This window comes from Leptonychotes weddellii, chromosome 2 (assembly GCF_054177405.1).
Source record: "Leptonychotes weddellii isolate Sample4059 chromosome 2, ASM5417740v2, whole genome shotgun sequence".
NCBI classification, from domain to species: Eukaryota; Metazoa; Chordata; class Mammalia; order Carnivora; family Phocidae; genus Leptonychotes; species Leptonychotes weddellii.
The window spans coordinates 93,002,324-93,027,942 of record NC_138370.1 but is presented as its reverse complement, the minus strand read 5'-3'; the positions used below and the strand labels follow the sequence as shown (position 1 = coordinate 93,027,942).

Genomic DNA, 25,619 nt, shown 5'->3' with positions numbered 1-25,619 from the left:
TCACAGATCTCATTATGCACCAGTCCTGCCCTCCATCTACTCCATATTCCTTTTTGTCCAGAATGTTTATTTCAGCTTAAAAAGACACTGTGAGTATTTGATTAATGCCAGTCCCCACACTGGAATAGGGACTAGGTTAGGTTTTGTTCACTATTCTAGGCCCAGGGCTTACCATAGTACCTGTTCCATACCAAGTACTTAATAAATACTAGCTGAAGGAAAAGGGGGCCATGGAAACTGATGTTGCATGAAACAAAGTTCCTTCCTATATTATGCCTAATTATCTTCAGTGAATATGAAAGTCCTGGGATATTTGATATTTCTTCTTAGCTTCTAAAAATGCCTGAGTTAAACGCCCAATCCCACCTTTGGAAAGGAGAGATTGGTTGGGAAGCTCCTGATGCTGCTAAGTTCCATCAAATATCTGGCTGAAAAAATTGCTGTTGTCTTCCACAGGTACACTGGGATAACTTAACTCTCATATTTATTAATTTACTCTTAAATTTCCACTCAATAAATATTTAAGAAGTATATTGTGGCAAACATTAGAATAGAGGGTAATGGAATTCTAATTATCTACCCAGGTCTTCTTTCTCAACTAGCAATATTGCAGCAGAATGCAATTGTGCATTGAACTCATAGGGCAATTTCCTTACTCAAGGGCTTGCTCACCTGAGAGAACAGTTTCCTTTCCAGAAAGGGTGGGTTAAAGAATTAATATGCAGCTTAGCTGGCCAGCAGAGGTTCTTTCCTCTATAGGGAGATGGAGCCCAAATTGAAAAATAACCCTGCCATCCCTACCCATTCTTTCCCATATGGAAACTTAACATGAAGCCCTGTTCAAACCAGCTTACATAGAAAACAATGTATGTATCCATTTCCTATTGCACAGTTAGCCAAGCAAGTTAAGCACTGTGCCCTAAGAGGCAAGATTTATGTTACCAATGCCAGACCTAAGTAGGAGGATTCAAAGCTGGAAGGCTGTTTAAGTGGCTGGTGGGAGAGTTCCTCTTTCCTGCCAAAGGTGAACGCCATCATCATAAACAGACTATACAGCATGCTTGAGAGACAGAGAAGGCTTAAGGAGCACTTCCCCACACATTCTGCAGGTCTAGAGATGAAAGAGTTGCTAGAGTTAATGGAGGGCATAAAACCAAAATAGAATGTGAACACTTCAGTAATATGAAAGGAACACACATCTGGCAGTAGGAGAGACAGACAAAGAGAGAGAGAAGAAATTGACAGAAGATACAAAGAAAAGCCATTCTGTACCACTGGAAAGACATCCATTGAAGGGGTTCATCCTTTGAAAAGATAATCTAATACTTTTTGGAGAATTCTAAAACAATCAGATGCATTGCTAATAATGAAAGATGCAAGGAAATCTGCTGATCCTGTGAGGAAACAAGGATTTATGATAGCTGATGACATCTGAAAGGGCCTGAAAGACCCCTTGGGTAGTTGGGGGCTGCCTTCTTCAAGCATATCTTTGAGGGATGGGAATAGGGCCGCGGGAAAAAGGCAGTTCAGAATGTGATAGGTAGACTCGTATACAAGCCCTATTCTATCAATTGCTAGATAAAACCTTGAATAATGTGCTTGTCTAAGTGTCTCAGGTTTTTTTTTTTGAAGGTGCTAATCAATGTTCTTTATGAAGTTGTAAGAATTATATGAAATAATGGGCATATCCCAGGAGCTTCAAAGTGTGACTACCATGTTAACATGTTATTTCTATCCTTCCAAGATTTCTCAAAGTTCATGTGGGGATGAATGATATTCTCATGAGAGAACATGGAGGTATATTTAAGATGTATATAATTTTTGGGTAGGAAATTAAAAGGTTTCAGTCATAGCTAGAGTTTGCACTGCCTCTTCCTACTGACAGTTGAATCTTTCAGAGAAGAGCTAAAAAATGGAGCTCTGTACTGCATATAGTATGAATGAGTAAAATTTTTCTGATGGGCTCTCACCTTTTGGTTAGATATGGAGTTAAGTCTCAAGTATCTTCCAGAAAGACCAGCTTTCGTTCAAGGGTGTGGATTCCAAGGAATGGGGATCACTGAGGGCCATCTTAGAGGCTACTTACCACAGCAGCCAAATTCTTTTAACATGTCCATGTAGATAGTTGGAATTACTGCCATTTTCAGGAAGGACTCTGTATTATCACTGCGAATGTAGTGTTGCCTTGAACTAACCATGATTTATACTTCCTGGAATGAATGCATTATTTAATACATTTGTAGACTTGACCTTAAAATTTACTTTTCCTGACCTTTTATTTTTGTGTGTGTACTGATTTTCTACTTTTTTTTTTTTTAAAGATTGATTTATTTATTTTAGAGAGGGAGAGAGCACAAGTGGGGGGGAGGAGCAGAGGGAGATGGGGAGAGAGAGAGAGAAGCAGACTCCCGGCTGAGTGTGGAGCCTGATGTGGAGCTTGATCTCACCACCTTGAGATCATGACCTGAGCCCAAAACAAGAGTCAGATACTTAATTGACTGAGCCACCCAGGCACCCTTACTTTTCTACTTTTTAATAGCATTTCATTGTTACCAATTCTTTGTTATCACTCCCCTTCTTCTCCATGGAACAGGGGCCTGTAAAAGTGTTTGAGAACTACTGGCAAAAAAATTGGATAGGGAATTTAATACTGTATTTCGTTTAGAGGCCAAAATAGTAAACTATAGTTGACAGATTGAACGCCAAAAGTCATTTCCTTGAAAGTACACTTGAAAATATACTTAGTCAACACTAGGGTAAAGTTGCTTCTTTCCCAGTTCTAAAATTTTCTGATTATGATCAAGGAACTTATTAGAACAAGGACAATTTCCTGGTTTTTCCTATAGGTAAGATTTAAAAGAGACAGAATAAAAATCAAAATATGTAGCTGAAAGGGAATCTTGGAGATGATTTACTCACTCTCTCATTTTGTAGATACACCTTACAAGCCTCAGTTTCAAAGCTCTAGCAGTCTAAAGCCAAACTCATGATCTTCCTTGAAAACGTATTCTATTTCAGTCAGTGGTAATATGCAAGCCCCCAAATTGCAAGTCCCTGCTGACACTCTCATCTACCACATCCAGTCTATCATGAAATCCTCCTGATTTTATTTTTCAAGTGAAGTATATTCTGAATCCATTTGTTTTTCTCTCTTCCTACTGATCCAAATGGCCATGATCTACATTCTGGATTCCTATAATAGTTTCTTCCCTGATTCTGCTCTTGTACCTTCCTAATCCATTCTCCACAGACTTGGCACAGTAATTCTTTTAAAATGCAAATGTGATCACATCAGTTCAATTTCTTCACATTGCTATTAACATTGAGACCAAAATCACTAACAACTCCTAGTAGATCCTACAAGATATTACAGGTATCCTTTTTGATACCTGGAACCTCTCTTCCTCTTAACTAGGGGCTTAGAATTCCTTATTTAAACTACTCTGTGAGGGTGCCTGGGTGGCTCAGTCAGTTAAGCATCTGCCTTCAGCTCAGGTCATGATCCCAGTGTCCTGGGATGGAGCCCCATATCGGACTCCCTGCTCGGTGGGGAGTCTGCTTCTCCATCTCCCTCTCCCTCTTCCTCTGCTGCTCCCCCTGCTTCTGCTTGCTCTCATTCTCTGTCAAATAAATAAAATCTTTAAAAATAAAAAAAATAAGTAAACTACTCTGCCTCAAGGCTTTCCCTTACTCTTTCCCTTGCCTGGACCAATCTTCCCTGTTCCTGACCCTACTACCCTGTTATTTCATTTCTCAGGTTAGATGTTGCTTTCTCCAGGAAGCATTCTTTAGCCTCTCTGGTGTAGTCAAGTTCTCCTACGTCCTAAGGCATTTTTCACATTTTGTAATTACATTTTTATTTGTGTGATTATCTGATTATCACTTGAGTTCCCCACCAGATTGTGTCACAAGAGTGGGGACAATAAATACTTCGTGTGCCATATTCTTTCATTATCTGGCACAGAATTGGAGATTTAAAAACTCTTATTGTGGACGAAGTCTGAATGAATTAGTTGGGTTTTAGACTCAGGCCCTTACCCTCGGGTCCATTGATTTCAACCACATTTTGCTGCCTTTTCCTCTCTTGTTCAATAAATAATTCTATCTTTTAACTGAAAACAAAAGGAACATGAGAATCTGAACTTAACAGAGAATTTATAAAAGGGGAGGCGAATACTTGAAATAAACATGATTAATCAGATTATTCATAATGGAACTGTGTGAATAGAAAAACCAAGCACATACAAGTCTCAGTGCTAAAAAATATAGAAGGACATAGAGGCAACAAGGGAAAAATTAAGGATTTTCCACCATTATCATGATAAAATAAGAGCAGAGGCTATGTTTATCTACGTTGTAAGTTGGTCCAGTGAATAAAGTAAATTAGGAGGACAAAGGAGCAGAAAAAGAGCATCTGTCACTCTCCTATTGCTAGCATACATAAAGAGAGATGAGCCAAACCATGGCTCCTTTCAACTCTGAAATGTAGTTCACAGACTTGTTATTTTTCTGTAGCTAGTTCTTAAAAACCACAGAAAAACTGATCTGTTGATATTTGGTTATAGTATTTTTCCCCTAAAAAAAGATTTGCTTAAAACGAGGGGAAAAAATTCAATGACCCACTAACCTAGTTAGATTATCAGAGTCAGCATTTAGCAACAAAACTATTCCCTGTGATTTACAATGGCCTCTGAGTAAATAGTCTAAAACTTTTGATGGTAGCTTTTCAAAATCAAAATATGTGTTGCAAATGATAAGTCTTACTTCGAAAGTTATAAAGGAGATGCTTGGAATTCTGCTGTTCCCTGTGGAAGAAGCAAATAGAAGACTGCTAAAAAAAAATACTGAAGCATCTGGGAAGAATGGGCTCTAAGCCCTCTCTCAGGAAATGATCATGCTTTATATCCCACACCTGGGTGGAGTTTTGCGCTCTTACTACATCCTGAGTAGGACTGTGTTATTTTAAAACTGACAAATAAAGACTCGCCTAGACCATATGTGATTGTGTAATACTTATTAAGGATGGCTACTTTAACATCAAGAAATTGCCATTACACAAGTATTTACAGGTAACAATTCAATACTTTTTGGATTTGATGCAGATGTGAAGTCAACAAATAGAATTTAAAAAATACTTATATTTGGAGAAAAGAAAAATCAATTCTAGAAAGGAAAGAGGCAAGAGAAAGAAAGACTCTTGTATCTATTTTTGCTTCATATAAAAATCTTTCCTATTTATATATGCTAGGTGAAAATTTCTCAAAATAATGACATATTTGCATCTGTTAATTTCTATAGAAAATGCCTCACTTGAGTTTTATCCTAAACTCATATGCATGTTGTATCTGGTTGTTCAACTTCAAGGAAGCAGAGTATATTAAATCAGTAATTATATTTTAACCTCAAAAATCAATAATTAGGAAGAAAATTCCTCTTTCTGTTATTTTATATTACATGACAATCCTTCAAGAAATAGTTTACTTGTGATATGTGTCAGTGACACCATTGAAATATAAGCCAGTAACTTTCATGACAAGTTATTTCCATTTTTTGTGTTTTAGTTTCTTAATCCATAAAATAAGGATAATAATTAATTATCCCATAGGGTTATTGTGAGGATTTAAAGTATACATATATGCCTATTTTAAGCACTTTATATAACTAAGTATTATAATAAGCAGCAAAATTAAACTCTAAAGGAAAACTAAAGAAGTAGGTAATTAAGCATACCTCAAACACACACAAAGAAACTCAATTTCCAGGTCTCCCCACCTTTTTGTTAGAGGAGAAGTAAAAACATTTTTGACTGTCAAACGTCCATTTTAGAGGTATTTTACTTTATTAGTGACTATATGTTAAATAAAAAGAAACCACAATAAACCTCCCAATGTCAGGGTTTAAATTTGGTTTGGATTTCATAAGTAACTCAATGGAATGTTTTTCTGCCTACAGACCCCCATTTTCTAAGGCTTTATGAAGCAAAGCTTGGGCATCCTCTGTCCCCACTCTCCCAGCACAGCAAAAGTGTTAAAGCTTATAGATGGAAGTAAAGAAAACATAACAGATTTGAAAAAGTATATATAGTACTTTTTATAACTGGAAAATTTTTATGGCATAGAAAATAGTATTGTTTCAGTAAGGTGAGGGTTTGACTCTAACTACAGATTTGCAGAGAAACCTTAAAAAGTCATTAGATACTAATTTTGTGATACATAAATTAATTGATAAGAATCCTGAAATACCTCTTAGAGATGCTTTGTCTGAATGTCAAATTATAAATAAAAGATTTATAAAACTATCAAGTTATTATGCAAAGAGGGCAATCTTTTGACAAGGTGTAAAGCCAATGGAGTTTAACAGAACAAATTAGAAACGTTCTCCTTTTGCTTAGCTCTCTAAGGCATAGATTAATTTATTTTTTTGCTCAGTTTATACATAATAGCTTGCTTTGAGCAATATCAATATGAGTGAAGAACTAGAGAATTTCTTCTTCCTTTGAAATTCACATTACTAAATATAGGCTGTGGCCATTTGGTAATATGCAGTCTCTAGCCCTTGACACGATCCTGCTTTGTCTAGAGTAAAAATACATTATGAATAAGTGAATGAATAATTTTCAGAAATTCAACACTAGTATATATGCCAAATTCCCATCCTTGAAAAAAGATGCTATTTATATTAAATGTTGAGATCTCTTAGCCTATTTTTTAGAGTTCACAAAAGGTGTAATTCCAGACAACATGTCAGAATTTAGAAAACACGGTTTCTCTGTTAAAGGAACACGGCATAACGAAAGTAGGTATGCCTTGCTTTATGGAAATTACCCTGACCCAGCATGTTGTGGATAAAAAGAACGATGAGATAGATGATTAAACCAGTAAAACATCAGCCCATTTGACCTCAATCTCCTTTGCAATGGGCATTTTTCAAAGCTGGGTACATTTTTCTGGTTTTCCATCTGCCTGGTCTTCCTGATTTAGTGATGTGTTTGACTCCCTCCATTCACAAGCCTGATTCATTTCCTGGCTTTTAAATTCTTTCCTGGCATCGTGCCCTCTTGGGCTGCCATCTCAGAAGTAGATCCTCGTCCTTCTTTGGGTTTATTCCAAAATCAACTATATTCAACTCAGAACTTTTATGTGGAGTTTTGACCAACCAAGGTCCAGATCTATTTTCTTACAGTGCTACCACAGATAAAATAACCAAACAAAAGCAACATACCTCATTTGGTCTTCTTTACTTTATACCTTTTTTTTTAATGAGGTATAATTGACATATACCATTATATGAATATAAGGTATACAACATAATGATTTGATATTTGTATACATTGTAAAATGATGACCACAATAAGTCTAGTTAACATCTGTCAATTCAGATAGTTACAAAATGTTTTTTTCTTGTTCTTGTGATGAGAACCTTTAAGATCTACTCTCCTAGCAACTTTCATTGTTATTAATTATAGTCACCATGGTGTACATTATATCCCCATGACTTATTTATTTTGTAACTGGAAGTTTACACCTTTTGACCCCCTTCACCCATTTCCCCATTCCCCCACTTTCCACCTCTGGCAGCCACCAATCTGTTTTCTGTATCTATAAGCTTTTGTTTTTGTTTTAGATTCCACATGTAAGTGAGATCATATGGTATTTGTCTTTCTCTGTCTGACTTATTTCACTTAGCATAAATGCCCTTGAGGTCTATCAATGTTGTTGCAATGGCAAGATTTCATCCTTCTTAATGCCTAAATAGTATTCCACCACACACACACACACACACACACACACACACACACACACACCCCATATTATCTTTATCCATTCATCCGTCCATGGACACTTAGGTTGTTTCCATCTTTGCTATTGTTAGTAATGCTGCAATGAATATGTGGGTACATATATCTTTTTGAGTTACTGATTTTTTTTCTTTGGATAAATACCCAGAAGTGGAATTACTGGATCATGTGGTAGTTCTATTTTTAATTTTTTTAGGAACCTCCATAATAGTTGCTGCACCAATTTATATTCCTATAAACAGTCCACAAGTTTTCCCTTTTCTCCACAGCCTCACCAACAGTTGTGGTTTCTTGTCTTTTTGATAAGGTGAGGTGATATCTCATTGTGGTTTTGATTTGCATTTCCCTGATGATTAGTGCTATTGAGCATCTTTTCATGTACCTGTTGGCTAGCTGTATGTCTTCTTTGGAAAACTGTCTATTCAGATCTCCTGCCCATTTTTTAAATTGCTTATTTGTATTTTTTTGCTATTGAGTTGTGTAAGTTCTTTATACATTTTGGACATTAGCTCCATCAGGTATATGATTTGCAAATATTTTCTTCCATTCAGTAGGTTGCCTTTTCACTTTGTTGATGGTTTTCCTTGCTGTGCTGATTTACTTTGTACTTTAAACATCAGTTTTTAGATTATTTTATTGACCTGTAGGAAAAACACAATTGATAATGTCAACTAAGAGAATTCTATAACAATGGGAAAGCAAGGTAGGAACATTAATGTGAGCATCATGAGGCACTGTTGTGTTTAGTGAGCAAACATCAGTCATACACCCTGGGTTTCCTCTCTGTATCTTCCAGTAAATTCTAAATTGACTCAGATGATTACTGGATATCTCTATTCCTTATTTCTCTCTCTTGCATAAATGTGGAAAAAATTATGGTCACTATCATGTTTGGTAAAATAGCTATCTAGATGCTTTGTTCTTATTTTTTTAATCCATTAGTATGAAGATTCACTCACTATCCCCTTAAAATATCTGAGAGTTTAGTGATTCATTTGATTAAGGAGTACAAGTAGCAATATTAATTGCAACTATCCTATGCATCTCAATTTACTTTAAAATATATATACTTGACTTCAAGCTACGAAGCACCTAGAAGGTCTCAGAGGAATGAATTAATTATTTTTGACTCTTGTTTTTAGTTGGGATATAGTGATACAACAAAGTATATCCTCAAGTCATGAGAAATGTTCATGGTTATTTTCTAGTAGAAAGATTTATTTTAGAATAGTTAGGTTAAATTTGATCTCGTTATAGGGACAATACAGTTGCATATACTTCTTTGTGCTAATGACTAAAAGAGCATACTGTCACCGTATTATATTTTCTCCTAACACACAATGTAAACTTGTGTCCATGTGATTATGACCTCATGGTCATGATTTTTGTCTTTATGTAGGTCTTCTGTGCCTCGGGAGAAAAATTCTCACTCCAAGACTACTGGTGTTAAGCAACTGCTCTTCAAATTTGAGGTCTGGGTTAAAAGAGGAGAATATGGATGACATATAATCTAGAATGCGTAACATATTCTTCAGATAAGCAGAATAGTGCATGGAAGGACCCTGATTAAAATTACACCTCATAAATCTGTAAGAACACACTGCCAGTTTTAAAAATGACCCAAGTTTCAGGGGCGCCTGGGTGGCTCAGTCGTTGAGCGTCTGCCTTTGGCTCGGGTCATGATCCCAGGGTCGTGGGATCGAGCCCCGCATCGGGCTCCCTGCTCAGCGGGAAGCCTGCTTCTCCCTCTCCCACTCCCCCTGCTTGTGTTCCCTCTCTCGCTGTGTCTCTCTCTCTGTCAAATAAATAAATAAAACCTTTAAGAAAAAAAAAATGACCCAAGTTTCATTTTAGGGGTGGTGTGCCCCACAATACAGGTTACACATAGTATCGTAGTGACAACATTTGCAGTAGCATGTTCCCAAACCTGGCTCATGGTTGAAATCTCTTGGCATAGCCCCTGCAACCACTACAATCAGAAGTTCGAGGATATGTCCTGAGAATCCTATTTTAAAAATCTCTCTAGTATGGGAGCTACCACTGCAATAGCCAGAGTAGACCTGATGTCAGAGATACTAAGGTCTAAATTTGTTGAGTCTCACTTTTCTCATCATTAAAAAGGGGGAAATGATAACCTGCTATGTAGATTAGAGTAAATCATATGTAAAAAACCTGTCAAAAATTGATACTCAGAAGATAACCACTATTTTAAAAACTGATAATAGATCTTATAAAGATGAACTTTAGTCAGGTGAACAGGATTTGTCAAGCAGGACTAAAGAAGAGTTCAGAAGCTAAGGGTCAAGAAATAATATAACAACGAAAGAAAATGGTGCATGAGGAAGCAGATGAGTAATTCAAAGTGATGGGGGAAGCAACAAAGTGGGCAGGCAGGAATAGTGAAGGTCAGGGCCATGAAGAGAATGAGAACCAAATTGTCAAATAATGTTGAAGGATCAGATTGGAGAGACAACCAATCCAAAACCTAGGGAGAAAGCCCCTGAACTCTTGGTCAAGAACCAGTGCAGAGAGACTGGGCAAGAGAGATCAAAATCCAAGGAGAACCAGCCACCTCCATGAGTGTGGCACACAGTCCAGCACTAGGTTACTGTTGGAGCAGCTTTCCTAGATTTAGGGGATAGGATCAGGCAGTGCGGAGCTCATAATTATGGATCATGGGTGTGCACGGGCAGTTCTGGACCATGGTGTCTGAGGTGAGGTCACAGTTCTCCCCCATTTACTTCCCATTCTGTGGATATGAAGAAACTGGGCAAAAGAACAGGGCAGTTGAAATTCTCTTCATATTTGAAAAGTGGGTGGCTTTGGATCTGAGAGAGAAAGGCAAAAACTTGCCTTGTGAGGAAAGCATGAACTGAGACTTGGAGGTAGGAATGGCAGCATCATTTCAGAGAGAAAATTGGTCAACCAGCAGTTACTAGTAGATGGGAAGTGAGGAAATGATTGAAAATAGAACAATTAGAGTATTATTGCTATCCTGATTTAGGTGTCTGAAATTTTACTGCCTGGTCCAGATCATAGGACTATTATATATTTAAAAAAATGTTTTTGTATTCTTTCTATTATTTTTCTGGTAAAGACATTTTTTTGAGGCTTATTACATTATTCATATGATTTTAACCCTGCTATTTAATTGTGTTTCATTGTTGTTTACTCAAAATGTTTAGCAATGCCATTTGGATATTTGGTTGGAGCATGACCATTTAAATGCCTTCACAGAGTTTAGGAACTCTTAGAGACCTGATTCTCTGTTACTATATATCAAATATATTCATATGCTCCCACATCCCACATTAAACATTATTTGTGTTAAATTGATTTTCTTTTTTTTTTTTTTAAGATTTTTATTTATTTATTTGACAGAGAGAGACACAGTGAGAGAGGGAACACAAGCAGGGGGAGTGGGAGAGGGAGAAGCAGGCTTCCCGCAGAGCAGGGAGCCCGATGCGGGACTCGATCCCAGGACCCTGGGGATCATGACCTGAGCCGAAGGCAGACACTTAACGACTGAGCCACCCAGGCGCCCCGTTAAATTGATTTTCAATGCAGTTGAATAGTTTGATATAAGGCACTATTTTGTATACATTTTATTATCAATTAATAATTCCAATGTATAATTTAATTTTCATATTTTTAGCCAATAATCTTTTTAAGGGTCTTGAAAATCTAGCAAGCCCAAGATGCTGTGTTTTTAAAGATTTATGGAAAAATAATTAGTGTAGGGTATTTTATACGTGTAGGTTAAGCTCTTAGGAAAAATGTCTTAAGATTCATTATAAAGGAGTATGAGAGAATGTTTGTTGATCTATTAAATATCCCATTTCTCAAAATAATAGGATTCAGTGATTAGTTTTTGGTATATTTTAGATTTATGTGGCTTCTCCCCAAAAGTATCTTAAAAACTTCTTGAAGGCATCCCTTCCTTCTTAGACCACATTTTATCCTTAGGATCAGCCCAGTGACTTCTGCTTAGTAAGAGTTTTTAGATTAATTGTTCCTTCAGATCTAGTCACATCCTTTTTAAAAAAATAAATTTGCTAAACTTTTGCTTAATATTGTAAGTAAAGTTCTTATATTGGTGCCAGCTGGCAGAAATCATGAAAACATGTCACTAATAGATTGATTGTGTAATAACTTAAGAATTTACTGCTGATTTTCTATGTTCTGACCAACAAAAAAAATTAAAAGGTCAGCATATGGGTTTTTGTATTAAAAATACCTCAAAGTTTACATCTTTGCATATATTACTGAGTTTAATGCCAGCACTGAACTCAATATGTAAGTAGAAACAGAATGTCTGCCAATTCGTAGACTTGCTAATAAGGTTCTGTTACAAATTAACTGGCTCATTTGTACATATTTTCTAGTATGAAGACAATTTATCTTAAAAACATGGTAAAACACAACCTCTCTATATAGACATATATAAATTTTATGCCAGATCTAATCTCATCTACTTTTTCTTTTCAACTGGCAAATAGGCTATATAAATCAATTGGTGGTGTCAGGCACTGTGCCACATCTGAGCCTGAGAATTACCTTTGAGCTGCCATTTGGGTGGAGGTGTGAAAACAAACCAGTTCACAGCATGTCCATTGTGAAAAGGCTGCAGGGACCGCTCATTTCATGGTTTGGGGCAGATCTGGAAAATCACCAAGGTTACAACATTGCCCCTTCCTTACAGAAGGATACAAATGAAGAGATCCAGTTTCTCAAATAGTGGAAGAGATGGAATGGGCAAATAGGGCGTAAATGTCCTAAATCATTATTATATAGTGGAACTGATTTTCATGTTGAAATGGAATTCTTTTTCTGTAATTAGTTTACTGTCGTTGTTGTTACGCTGTTTTAAAGGGAAATTGTATTACCTGCTCAAATGTCGCCCATTTGGAAAAACATAGAAAATACACTATAGATATCATTTATATACACCACTAAGAGAGATTAATTAAAAATTGTGTTCTATTATATGGCATTTAGGAGCAAGAGAACAATAAAATCATTTAATAGTTTTTGAATCGGCAAAAACATAATGTGAAAAAACAAGGAAACACTTCTAGCCAGCTTAGTTCATTAGCAATTCTTACATGTCTTTATTCCTGACAAAGAAACACAAGCAAGTGAATATTATAAAGGATGAAATATACCATTTTTTTATTTTTTTAAGATTTTACTTATTTGAGATAGAGAGAGAGAGAGTGAGAGAGAGCACAAGAAGGGGGGTGGTGCAGAGGGAGAGGGAGAAGTAGGATCCCCACTGAGCAGGGAGACAGACAGGGAGCTCCATCGCAGGACCAAAGGCAGATGCTTAACTGACAGAACCACTCAGGTGCCCCTGAAATGCACCATTTTAATCATAGCTTTCCATGTATTTCTTTAGTAGGTTTTGGTTACATCTAAATGCTTCTAAATAGAAACAACAGAACTCATTAGATTTTTTTTTTTAAAGATTTTATTTATTTATTTGACAGAGAGAGAGAGACAGCGAGAGAGGGAACACAAGCAGGGAGAGGGTCAGAGGGAGAAGCAGGCTTCCCGCCGAGCAGGGAGCCCGATGCGGGGCTCGATCCCAGGACCCCGGGATCATGACCTGAGCTGAAGGCAGTCGCTTAACCAACTGAGCCACCCAGGCGCCCCCTCATTAGATTTTTGCCTGAGTATGTGCAAGAAGATATCTTTTTTTTTTTTTTTTATTCCATGGAGAAAAAGAAAGGAATGAAATAAAAAAATGCAAAGAGAAGCAGGGGAAAAGGCATCTGTGTGGTCTGATAGAATAACGTGATACACAGGCCTGTACAGAGATCCCCATGGACCTGAGAAAGTGCTGGAACTCCTGAAAAGAGCTTAGTCTAAGTAAAATAAAGACATTCCCAAATAAGGAAGCCATAGAGTAGGGTCCCAAAGTATATTTGTTGAGCTGAATTAAATAGCTTATGATATATTTGAATATCCGGTTCATTTTTTTTTTTTTTTTTTTAAGGCACAGTTAGAGAACTCTGTAGCTGCTGCTCTCCTTTCCCAAAGCTGCTGCCATGGAAACTACCACTTCACTACTAAGTAAGGATGACTGTTTTAGTCTCATGTACTTAGTGAAATCTTTTGACCATTTTCAACATGGTGGCTTTTCTTTCCTTAAGATTAAAGCCAAACCCTGATGCAAGAAGTCCTGTGATGAAAACCAAATGTTCATCAGCTACCCAGAATCAACGTTGAATTCTTCTGAGCAAAGGGGAAAGAATTTAAAACTAAGGATTGAAGAATTTTGCTAGACCAACCCGTTATGGTTGTTTATTTGTGTGTGGGTGCTCTGCCTGGTTGAAGGGAGGATTTCCTCTAGCTGCAAGTTGGAATTTTCTAGCAGTAGGCTGGAAAGAATGATGATAGGGAAGGTAATCTACATTTTTCTTGGTACTTACTTTCCAAAAGAAACTTTTCAGTGAAGGCTTTCTAGTTTCTCCACTTATTCCTTAAGAAACCTTAATTCAGGTCTTAGAACCTTTTGTTAAATGGAGATGAAAATACTCAACCTTTCAGTGTAGCTATGAAGATCAAGTAAAATAGTGTTTTTAGACTAATGCAATCATCACGATAATAACACTAAGAATAACTGGTATGGGCCAAATTGTATTCCTCTCAAAATTCATGTTTTGAAGGCCTAATCCCCACTGCTTTAGAGTGTCTGTATTTGGAGATAGGGATGGGGTAACTGGGTGATGGGCATTAAGGAGGGTATGTGATGTGATGAGCGCTGGGTGTTATACGCTTCTAATGAATCATTGAACACTACATCAAAAACTAATGATGTACTGTATGCTGGCTAATTGAAGTTAAAGAAATAAAATAAAATAAAAGAATCTTTGTATATTCAGTGAACACAGGGAAAAAAAGATAGGGCCTTTAAAGAGGTGATTAAGTTGGGAAATGAGGCCATTAGGGTGGGCCCTAATTCTACCTGATTAGAGTCCTTATAAAAAGAGGAAATTTGGACTCAGTAGAGAAGCACCAAGCATGCTCCAGCACAGAGGAAACACCGTGTGAGGACGCTGAGAGAAGACAGCCACTGCAAACCAGAGACGCCTCAGAAACAATCAAACACACTGACCCCTTTATCTTGGTCATTCCGTCTCCACAACAGTGAGAAGATATATGTCTGTGGTTTAAGGCACCCAGTCTGTGGTATTTTGTTATGGCAGCCCTAGCCAGTTAATACAATAACTAACACAGATTGAGAATTTACTATGGTTTTTATCATTAGTAATATTTCTTGGGAGAATTGCTGAATTAATCTGGAGAATGGATGAGGAGGAGGAAGAGAGCATACTTCCACCTTTGCCTTTAACTTCCCAGAAGACTAGCTGCAGCTTAGGCAATTTATTGTATCAGTATTTTTATTGCTAGAACAAAGAGAAACCATCTCCGACAGTAACTGACAGGGCCTTTCACAGTTTGTTATGTTACTTAGTTCTGAATGGAATTGACTTAATTATCAAATAAAATCTGCATATTTTATTAAAGTTGTATTCACCATTCTCCCTGTGGAAATGTAAATACACAAGGGTAGTTCAGGTTTTTCTTTTCCTTTAAATATTGTGATATTTTGAGTACGGGATGAGTGAAAATGAGCATCCATTCCATAGGATATATTTGTTTACTGTGTTCTTACTAGGCATCCTTTATATTGGCCCACCTTGGAAGGTTTACTCTCTTTCCTGCCTGTTTAAGTATAGGTATAGTCAGTTTTACTTCCTCTCATTTTAATATAAATTTCTCTGTAGTAATGAATATAGATATGTTTATTCTTCCCTTCTTGACAATCAGAAAGAAGTCTGAATCCCAATTTAAAATGCAAATTTAGTCAAAAATTGGGGGAACCCACTAAATAAATGGGCAATGATATTATGGTGCTCTAAGAATGCCATTAAAATTTCCATTGGTTGGGGTACCTAGGTGGCTCAGTGGGTTAAGTGGCTGCCTTTGGCTCAGGTCATGATCCCAGGGTCTTGGGATCTAGCTCCAAGTCAGTCTCTCTGCTCATTAGGGAGCCTGCTTCTTCCTTTCCCTCTACCACTCCTCCTGCTTGTGCTCTCTCTCTCTCTGTGTCAAATAAATAAATAAAATGTTTTAAAAAAATAAAATTTCTATTGGTTAAGATGTATGTGTATATATATTACATATGCATATATATGTATATCAATTACATATTAGAGATAAGCTATACTGTATGTTTATCTATTATCTATTTTCTATTGTATCCATTTTAACATAGGACATAGATATAGATTAGGTAATGATTAACCCTAAGAAAATTAATTAAAATGAGAATTCCTTCAATGAGGTCACACACATCTAAAGTTGTAGGTACCAACCTACATGTTGTTTTCCTTTAAAGACCAAGTAACATTACCATTTACTTTTTAGGCTGTTTTTTGACTAATGTCTTGGCTCACTTACCTAAAAGAAAAGAGCAAGAATTGAGAAGACCCATTCAAAGGCACATTGACTACAAACTGTGGTAATCCTAGAGTTCCTTAAAAAATCAACTATGCAAGGTTTAGTTATACAAGTTACTAATGCCTAGGGACATCTTAAATTTGCAGTATGTGTACACTAGTTTATCTGAACTTTAATTGAATAAGGCATACTTTGTAACCAGCTTGTTTGGGTTGCTGTTAGTTTCTTCATGACCCTTCTAGTTTTTTTCCATGGTCTATTAGTTTTTTTATGTTTGTTAAAACACATGTTTAATCTCAAAATTACATCATTTAAATCAAGGAACAGACATCTTTCATAGAATATTCTAGTACTACTAAAATTGTGGTCATTTTGTGTTGTCTTTGCTGTGTACTTTAAAATAAATTTTGAAAGGCCCTTAAATTCCCTTTTTTCCCTCTACCCCTGCATATTTACTATTTTAAAATCAGCTACTGTTGCTTATATACCTGGGTAGGAGAGTAATTTTTGTGTGCATTTAAATATTTTTGGTTTGGGATTGGGATAAACTACTTGGAAATACAAATCAGTATGAACAAATATTTTAAGATCTCCTAGGTGCTTAATGCATAATAGAATTGTAGTAGTGTTTGCTGGATGAATAAATGAACAATGATTTTAAATGTAGCTATCATACTTTAGACAAATCCCAATTTTTAGTTTATCACTTTTCAAGGACCATATATGGGGTCTACCACTTTTATACATGTTTTGGATGGCAGGTTCTTTTTTTTTTTTCCCCAATTAATAGTTCATTTGTAATATAATGAAAGTTGTAGTTGGTTGAGAACAAAAATTTTAAAGATTTATTTATTTATTTGAGAGAGAGAGAGAAAGCACAGTGAGGGGGGCAGTAGAGGGAGGTGGAGAGAGTCTTAAGCAGACTCCATGCTGAGCATCGAGCCTGACACAGGGCTTGATCACCCTGAGATCACCACCAGAGCCGAAGCCAAGAGTCCAAGGCTTAACTGACTGTGCCACCCAGGCACCCCAAGAAAAAGTTTTGATAACTACTCAAAAGTAGTTGAGTCACACACTGTGACTTTTATCCACATTCCATGTGAAAACAGATCAGCTTCACTGCTACTGAAAATACCTGCCTTGAGGACCTAAGAACACCAGATCAGCCATTCTTGATCTGTTCATTCTGAGTCTGACCTTTAGCTAATGACAGTGGTTGTGGTGGTCATATGGAAGGGTGTGGTGTTTCCTTCTCAACCCCATCCTCAAAAGTGGAAAACTTGCTTCAGATTCCTTCCTTTCTCCCTCTCTTCCTTCCTCTCTTTCTTTTTCTTCTAGATAGTGTATACTGGTATCATTTTATAGATCCATCATTGTTATAAATATATACACAAAAACACCTCTTTATAAGAAATACTCCATATTGATATATTGAAAGCTTTCTGATACAAACAATTGTGTCTTATTAAGGTTTGTCCCCTACATGTATCTATTACAGGGTTCAGAATCAATAGCAGATACTAAATATCTGTTGAATGAATGACTGGCCTGAATATCCTTCTGAGATGAAGTGTTCCATTATTAGCTGTATGAGGTAATGCTTTCAAGTTTTAAAGCATAATTCCTTAACCCAGTATTCTAGAATTAGTGAACATACCTTATAAGTACTATTTATGTGTTTTTAGGAAATCCATAAATGTCTGAATACACCTGGAATTGATCATATTACATTTCTTCCATTAAGAGGAATGGGCAAAGACTGAGTTAGTTGCAGAAAAATAGAGTTGCTATTTGTAGACCTTAATTTGCAGTTTGAGAGATGTATATCCTAAGGATAAAATGTGGTATCTGCATTTTATGAACATGTTAAATACTTGAAACAATGATTTGCATGTATATGTGACAGTTCCTAGGGCTAGTTGATATGTGGTTAAATAATGAGAAGAATGGTGCAGACAGTAGTAAGTGTCCTAGGAGCTCAAACACTATGGTTTGGAGAGTTGAGAAAAATTTCACCAAAGGAAGTGGGACCTGAGAAAAGTTGTGAAAAATGCTTGGAAGCTATTATTAAGTTATTGTTGTCTATTTGCCTACTATTCAAGAATATAGATTCCTAAATCCTGTGTATTTGTGACTTCAGTGTCCACATAAATAAATCATCCAAAATGTTGCCTTTTTGGTTCTTTGGTCTTATCTTCAAATTTCTTCTTATTTCTCTTGGCCAGCCATTTTTACCCTGTTTTTTTTTTTTTCAGCCCCAGAAAATATAGCACTTCTGAAATGTTGGTTTTAAATATCTCATTTTCCTATAACCACCATTATTTTTCTAGCACATTTATTCAAGTATCTCTATTGCCACAATTCTTCAAATACATTAAGACTCTAGACTCTACTTACATATTTTTAGCAGTAAATATATGTCAATATGTCAAAATATCTTATTGACAAAATAAAATCAAATGTTTTCATGTAGTTCATGGAATTGGTGAGATGTGATATTCACCAATTTTTTTAGTGCATAGTCATCAAATGTTATTAGATACCACTCATTTTGCTGATGCCTCACCTCTAATAAATGAAAATTTAATTATATTAAGTTTAAATTGCATAAATAACTTTTAACTGTTATTACAATTTTCTTAAAATTTGTATAATTAAAAAAAAAATCAGGGCACCTGGGTGGCTCAGTCGGTTAAGCATCTGCCTTCAGCTCAGGTCATGATCCCCGGGTCCTGGGATCAAACCCCCCATTGGGCTCCCCTGCTTCTCCTTCTCCCTCTGCCCTTCTTCACCCTCCCACTTGTGTTTTCTCTCCTGTGCTGTCTCTCTCTCTCAAATAAATAAATAAATTCTTTAAAAAATAATCATAACTATGCTTAGGAAAAGAAAATAAGAACCTAGAAACCACTGTATAAGAACACAAAACAGCTATAATTCAAATCACTAAAATAATTTTAACACTGCATTTATTTCCTCATGGGCTACCCACTGCACTCAAATGTAATGTGTATGTGAAAATAAATTATATAATTTATACAAAATACAAAATATGATAAATGGATTATTGTTGCTATTACTAAGGTTAAGGAGAAATGCAAACTTATCTAAATTAAAATAAAAGTTGGAGAATTTGGCATATTAAATATATAAATCATATTTACTAGCATGTTTGTGTGTGCACACATGCATGTGTGGGGGGGTTGTGTTTGTGTACTGTATTAATTAATTATTTTTTAGAGAGAGAGACAGTGTGAGCACGGGTAGGGTCAGAGGGAGAGGGAGAGAGAGAATCTCAAGCAGACTCAATGCTAAGCTGGATTCAGGGCTAGATCTTAGGACCCTGAGATCATGACCTGAGCCAAAATCAAGAGTCAGACATTTAACCAACTTGCCACCCAGGTGCCCTTTCTTTGCATCTTTAACGTAGTTTTCTTAGGTGATCTCCTCATTTGGCATAGGTATAAATTCAGTAATTATTCTGATGACTCTCAAATGTTTATATTTATCTCTGAGCTTTTGACTTGTATTTCAACTCCTTATCTGACACCACAATTAGATCCTTCATATATATCTCAAACATACCTATTAAAAAAGCAGAAACTCATGCTTTTCTACCCTAATCTCCTCTTTAAACTCTTCTCTTTGCCATCTTAGCAAATGGCATCAAAATCCATCTAGTTGTTTCTTCTGAAAGCAAAAGAGTAATAACTTTCTTTCTTTTCCACACTGTACCCAATCTTTCAGTAAATTCTGGTGACTACCTCACATTATTCTCCAAATCTGTTTACTCTCCATCTCCACTTGTTTTTAAATCTCAGTTCAGTTTACTATCCTTTCTTGCCTAGAAAATAGCTTAATAATTTTTTTCTTTATGTCTACTATTATTCCTTTCATATCATTCCCCACAAAACAGCAAATATGTTTTTATTTTTATTTTTTTCATAAAGATTTTATTTATTTATTTGACAGAGAGAGACAGCAAGAGAGGGAACACAAGCAGGGGAGCGGGAGAGGGAGAAGCAGGCTTCCTGTGGAGCAGGGGCCCCGAAGTGGGACTCGATCGGAGGACTCTGGGATTATGACCTGAGCGGAAGGCAGACGCTAAGGACTGAGCCACCCAGGTGCCCCAGCAAATATGTTTTTAAATTAAATCTGATCATGCCATTCCTCTGCTTAAAACCCATCAATGTCTTCTAATTTTACTAAGAATATCAGGCAGACTTCTTTTCATGACCTACGGATCACACATGCTCTGGTCCCTGCCTCCTTCTTTAAATCCATTGCAGGCCCCTTCTGCAATAGTTCACTATGTTATTGATGCTCTTTCCTTTTAAAAGGTTAATGAGCCCATTAAGCTCTTTTCCAACCAGATTATTTGTAGTCATTGTTGCATCAGCATGAAAGTCTTCTTTTTGTAGGATTCAATGTCAAGGCCATTAAAGTTGCATTTTTGTCTTTCTCATTCATTGTTGATTTCCCAGCACCTAGAATGGTTCTTGTTACACATTAGGTGTTCCGCATGCATTGTTAAATTAGATACAGGATTACATTTCATCCCTAAGGTTTTAGCTACCATTTCCTTTCCTCAGATGGGCTTTTCCTAAGCACTGTTTCTAAGGTTACCACCCCCAAGATTAAATTGCACTTTATCCCTTATCCTTTTAATGGTATTCCATACCATTTTAATTTCTTTTTTTTTTTTTTTTAGAGATTTTATTTATTTATTTGACAGACAGAGACACAGCGAGAGAGGGAACACAAGCAGGGGGAGTGGGAGAGGGAGAAGCAGGTTTCCCGCCGAGCAGGGAGCCCGATGTGGGGCTCGATCCCAGGACTCTGGGATCATGACCTGAGCCGAAGGCAGACGCTTAACGACTGAGCCACCCAGGCGCCCCCCATTTTAATTTCTTTCACAGCAGTTTTCACAATCTGCAATCATCTTGCTGATTTATTTCTTTGTTTGATTATTGTCTATATTCTTTAGTAAAACACAAAATCAGTGAGGGCATCTTCTGGCTTGTTTACACTGAAACTTTAGTGCCCAACACACTATCTGTACACACTAGTCCTATACAATAACCCCCAGTAAATTTATGAAACAAAATTAACAAATAAATAAATGAACATAAAGAGCAATATGGAAAGATTTCTGAGGAAAAAATTAGGGAAGGTGAAGTGAAACTGATAAAGTTTAGCAAGTAAATATAAACAGTGTATTGTTTACCCCATTAAGATTATTTATAAAAATGCCAAAATACACAGGTTCTTATATTAACTCATCTGGAGAGTACAATTTCCCTTTTATTTTTTTCCCCTTGTTCTGAGCCAATTTCCTCTCCATGACAAAGTTCCTCTAACCCTTAGTCACTTTGGTAGAAATTTTTTCCAGTCTTTGATACGGAAATTTTCAATGGTTTTTGGAAATTTAAATAGCTTAGGTTAATCAGTTTTTTCCTCCATAAACCAGGAATGTATTTCCCCTCAGAATTTTATCAAAGTGTTCCATTTTGGAACTTGACTCATATCTGTCCCTATGGTTTCTATGGTTGTCTACTTCTCTACAAAAAATATTACCTACCATGGTTTTGAGTCTTTAATGTAAGATATAATCCATTTTTCAAGAAGTGCACAAAATATGAATGTAAAGATCAATGATTATCCCCTTTCCATATCAAGAAATAGAAAATTACCAGCACTAAAAAAAAGAAAGAAAGAACAAGAAAGAAAATTACCAGCACTACAGAATGCCTACTCCCTTATGCACTCCCAAATTCTATCCTTTCCCTCCTCCACTGTAGTTTGGTTTGAATTAAAATTTATAGAAATGGAATCATAAAATATGTATTTTTTGTGTCTGTCTTGTTTCTCACAGCACTATGCCTCTAAGAATCACCCATGTTATGAGTAGCGGTATTTTATTCTTTGTCATTGCTGGTTTTTGTTACACTGGACAGAGGTATCACAATTTATCTCTTCCTTTCACTGTTGATGGAAATTGGATTTGTTTCCAATTTTTAACTCTCATGAATAATGCTGAAAGTTCTTCTACATGCCTCTTGAGATACATGTGCAAGCATTTCTATTGGGAATATTTTAGTAATGGAACTGCTATCTTATAAGGAGTGTTTGTGTGCAGTTTTAGAAGATATTACTTAATAGATTACTAAATTCCTGGTATCAATTTAACATTAGCCAAAAGAATATGAGAATTAGTTGCTCCATGCCCTTGCCATCTCTTGTTACTAAAAGTCCTTTCGATTTTAGCCACTCTCGTGGGTATGCAGTAATGTCTTATTATGTTTTAATTTAATTTTCCTGATGATTAGTATGTTCCACAAATTTTCATAGATTTGTCATTTTAGTATAAGTCTCTTGCCCATTTTTCTTTTGAGTTGTGTGTTTTTTCCTTATTGATTTTGTATGTGTGTTTCATTTATCCTGCATATAAGCCTCTTCTCAGTTATATGTATAGTGAGTATATTTGATTTTTTTGACTTCTTTCTTGATGCCATCTTTTGATGAACACAATGTCTACATATTAAAGTAACGATTTATCATTTTCTCCCTTATTGTTAAAACTTTTTGTTTCCTGTTTAAGAAATTTTTACTCAACTCAAGATTGTGATTATATGATTTTAAAATCTTATCAAACTATACTGCTTTCCTTTTCACGTTTATATCTACACTCTATTTGGAATTGTTTTTGAGTGTGGTGTGAGGTAAGGGTTAAGATTCAATTTTTTCCCATATGGGTACCCAATTAAACCAGCACCATTTATGGTTTCTTTCCTTTCCCCATTGTGTTATAGGGCCACTTTGGCATAAATCAAATGGGTATATTTGTGGTCTCTCTATTCTGTTAAATTGTTCTATTTTTCTATCCTCATGCCAATATAACATTAAGTTATTGCAGTTTTATAGTGTTTTGATTTCAGTAGAAAAACATCCCACCTTATTTTCCTTCAAGAGTGCTTTACCCATTTGGTTTTTTTTAATGTATATACTTTTTAGAGCAGTTTAGGTTTAGAACAAAATTGAGAGGAAAATACAGAGATTTCTCATATATCTCCCACCCTGACGCATGTATAGCCCCTCCTGTTATGTACATCACTCACCGGAATGATATTTTTTTTTACTAAGAATGAACTTACAGTGACTCATTATAATCACCCCAAGTCCGTAATTTACCTTGGGGTTCACTTTTGGTGTTGTACATTCTATGAGTTTGGACAAATGTGTACTGACATATGTTTGTCATGATAATATCACACAGAATATTTTCACTGTCTTAAAAATTTTCTATGCTCTGCCTAGTTATCTATTCCTCCCTTCTCCCACCCTGGGAATCACTGATTCTTTTATTATCTCCACAGTTTTGTTATTCCAGAATGTCACAGAGTTGAAATCATATAGTATGTGACCCTCTCAGATTGGCTTTTTTCACTTAGTAATATGTATTTAAAATTCCTCCATGTCTTTTCATGGCTTGATAGCTCATTTATTTTTAGCACTGAATAATATTCTGTCATCTGGATATATCACAGTTTACCTACTGCAGGATAACCTTGGTTGCTTCCAAGTTTTGGCAATTATAACTTTTTAAAAAGATTTTATTTATTTATTTTTGTGAGAGAGCGAGCACGAACAGGAGGGAGGGGCTGAGAGAGAAGCTGTCTCCCCGCTGAGCAGAGAGCCCAATGCCGGACACAGTCCCAGGATCCTGGGATCATGACCTGAACCAAAAGCAGATGCTTAATCGCTTAACCAACTGAGCCACCCGGGTGCCCAAGCTTTGGCAATTATAAATAAAGCTGCAATACACATCCATGTGCAGGTTTTTGTGTGGATATAAGTTTTGACTCCTTTGGGTAAGTAACAAGAAGAATGTATTTTCATTGCTTTATTGAGTGATGACTGAGATCCTAGGTTGGAAATAGGAGAAAAACAATTTAGCAAAGCAAATTTACCATTAAAGTTCAAAGAGATGCCTGTAATTATTTCATTTGTGCAGGCCATCCCTAGCCATGTTAAGTGCTATGCACATATCTCTAATTCTTACTCTGAATTTGAATGTTTAGATTAAATCTAAAAACCAGTGGTATCTAAGTCTCCCTTTACCTTCGTCTACTTCAGTACAAAGATTAATTCTTCATTTTTATTCATACAATAAATAATTATTGACTGCTACCTATGACACAGACATTATTCTACATGATGGAGATATAGCAATAACCAAAACAAATTAAAATCCTTGCTTTCATGGAGTTTACATTCCAGGAGAAAGACATGTCAAGTTCATCAAGGACGTCTTTTTTTTTAGCATTTTTTAAAAATTTTATTATGTTATGTTAATCACCATACATTACATCATTAGTTTTTGATGTAGTGGTCCACGATTCATTGTTTTCATATAACACCCAGTGCTCCATTCAGTACATGCCCTCTTTAATACCCATCACCAGGCTGACACATCCTCCCACCCACCTGCCCTCTAAAACTCTGTTTGTTTCTCAGAGTCCATAGTCTCTCATGGTTCGTCTCCCGCTCCGATTCCCCCCCCTTCATTTTTCCCTTCCTGCTATCTTCTTCTTCTTCTTTTTTTTTTTAGCAGATAATGTACTATTTGCTTCAGAGGTACAGGTCTGTAATTCAACAGTCTTACACAATCAAGGATGTCTTTTTAACAGAATGTTTCCCCTGGGAATCCTGTACCTTATAGACTGATGGGGCTACAGTGCCATGATACAGTAATAGGAAAGTTTATGATACAGTGGATTGGGCCCCTCCTTGAGTCCAGGACCTGAGTTTGAGTCCCAGCCTTATTATTATAACCTGTGGGACCTGAGGAGTCTGTCCTGTGTGAGTCTCCATGTCTACCATAGGGATTAGCAAGACTAAATTCACAAGATTGTCAAAGGGAATTAAATTAGATGATAGACAAGAAAAAATAATTTACAAATTAAAAAATTATATATATGTATTTATAAATCAACTTAGGGAGATCAACTTCTTTTTTTTTTTTAATTTTTTTTAAGATTTTATTTATTTGCGAGAGAGAATGAGAGACAGAGAGCATGAGAGGGAGGAGGGTCAGAGGGAGAAGCAGATTCCCTGCCGAGCAGGGAGCCCGATGCGGGACTCGATCCCGGGACTCCAGGATCATGACCTGAGCCGAAGGCAGTCGCCCAACCAACTGAGCCACCCAGGCGCCCCCGGGAGATCAACTTCTTTATAATATTGACACTTGCAATAAAATCATAGCATTTCTTTTCATTTTGTATATATTTTAAAATTTATGTCCATGAAGATTAATAATATTCTGTGTGGGGGTATTGCACATAGTTTGTACATT

At 36.3% G+C, this 25,619-nt stretch overlaps 1 long non-coding RNA gene across 6 annotated transcripts in view; it reads left to right on the top strand.

Moving 5' to 3' along the window:
* The window catches only part of LOC145720130 (uncharacterized), a 126,882-nt gene that overhangs the window by 21,284 nt on the left and 79,979 nt on the right, over positions 1-25,619 (top strand). The window contains exons 2-3 of one of the 6 annotated variants that reach the window (XR_014142894.1): positions 13,797-17,861; positions 20,237-20,954. The exons of 1 other annotated variant lie outside the window; for it this stretch is intronic. This is a non-coding gene — a long non-coding RNA (uncharacterized LOC145720130). Of the gene's footprint in view, positions 1-13,796; positions 18,777-20,236; positions 20,955-25,619 lie in introns of those variants that run through there. 4 more of the 6 variants (XR_014142895.1, XR_014142897.1, XR_014142896.1 and 1 more) reach the window with 4 other exon arrangements.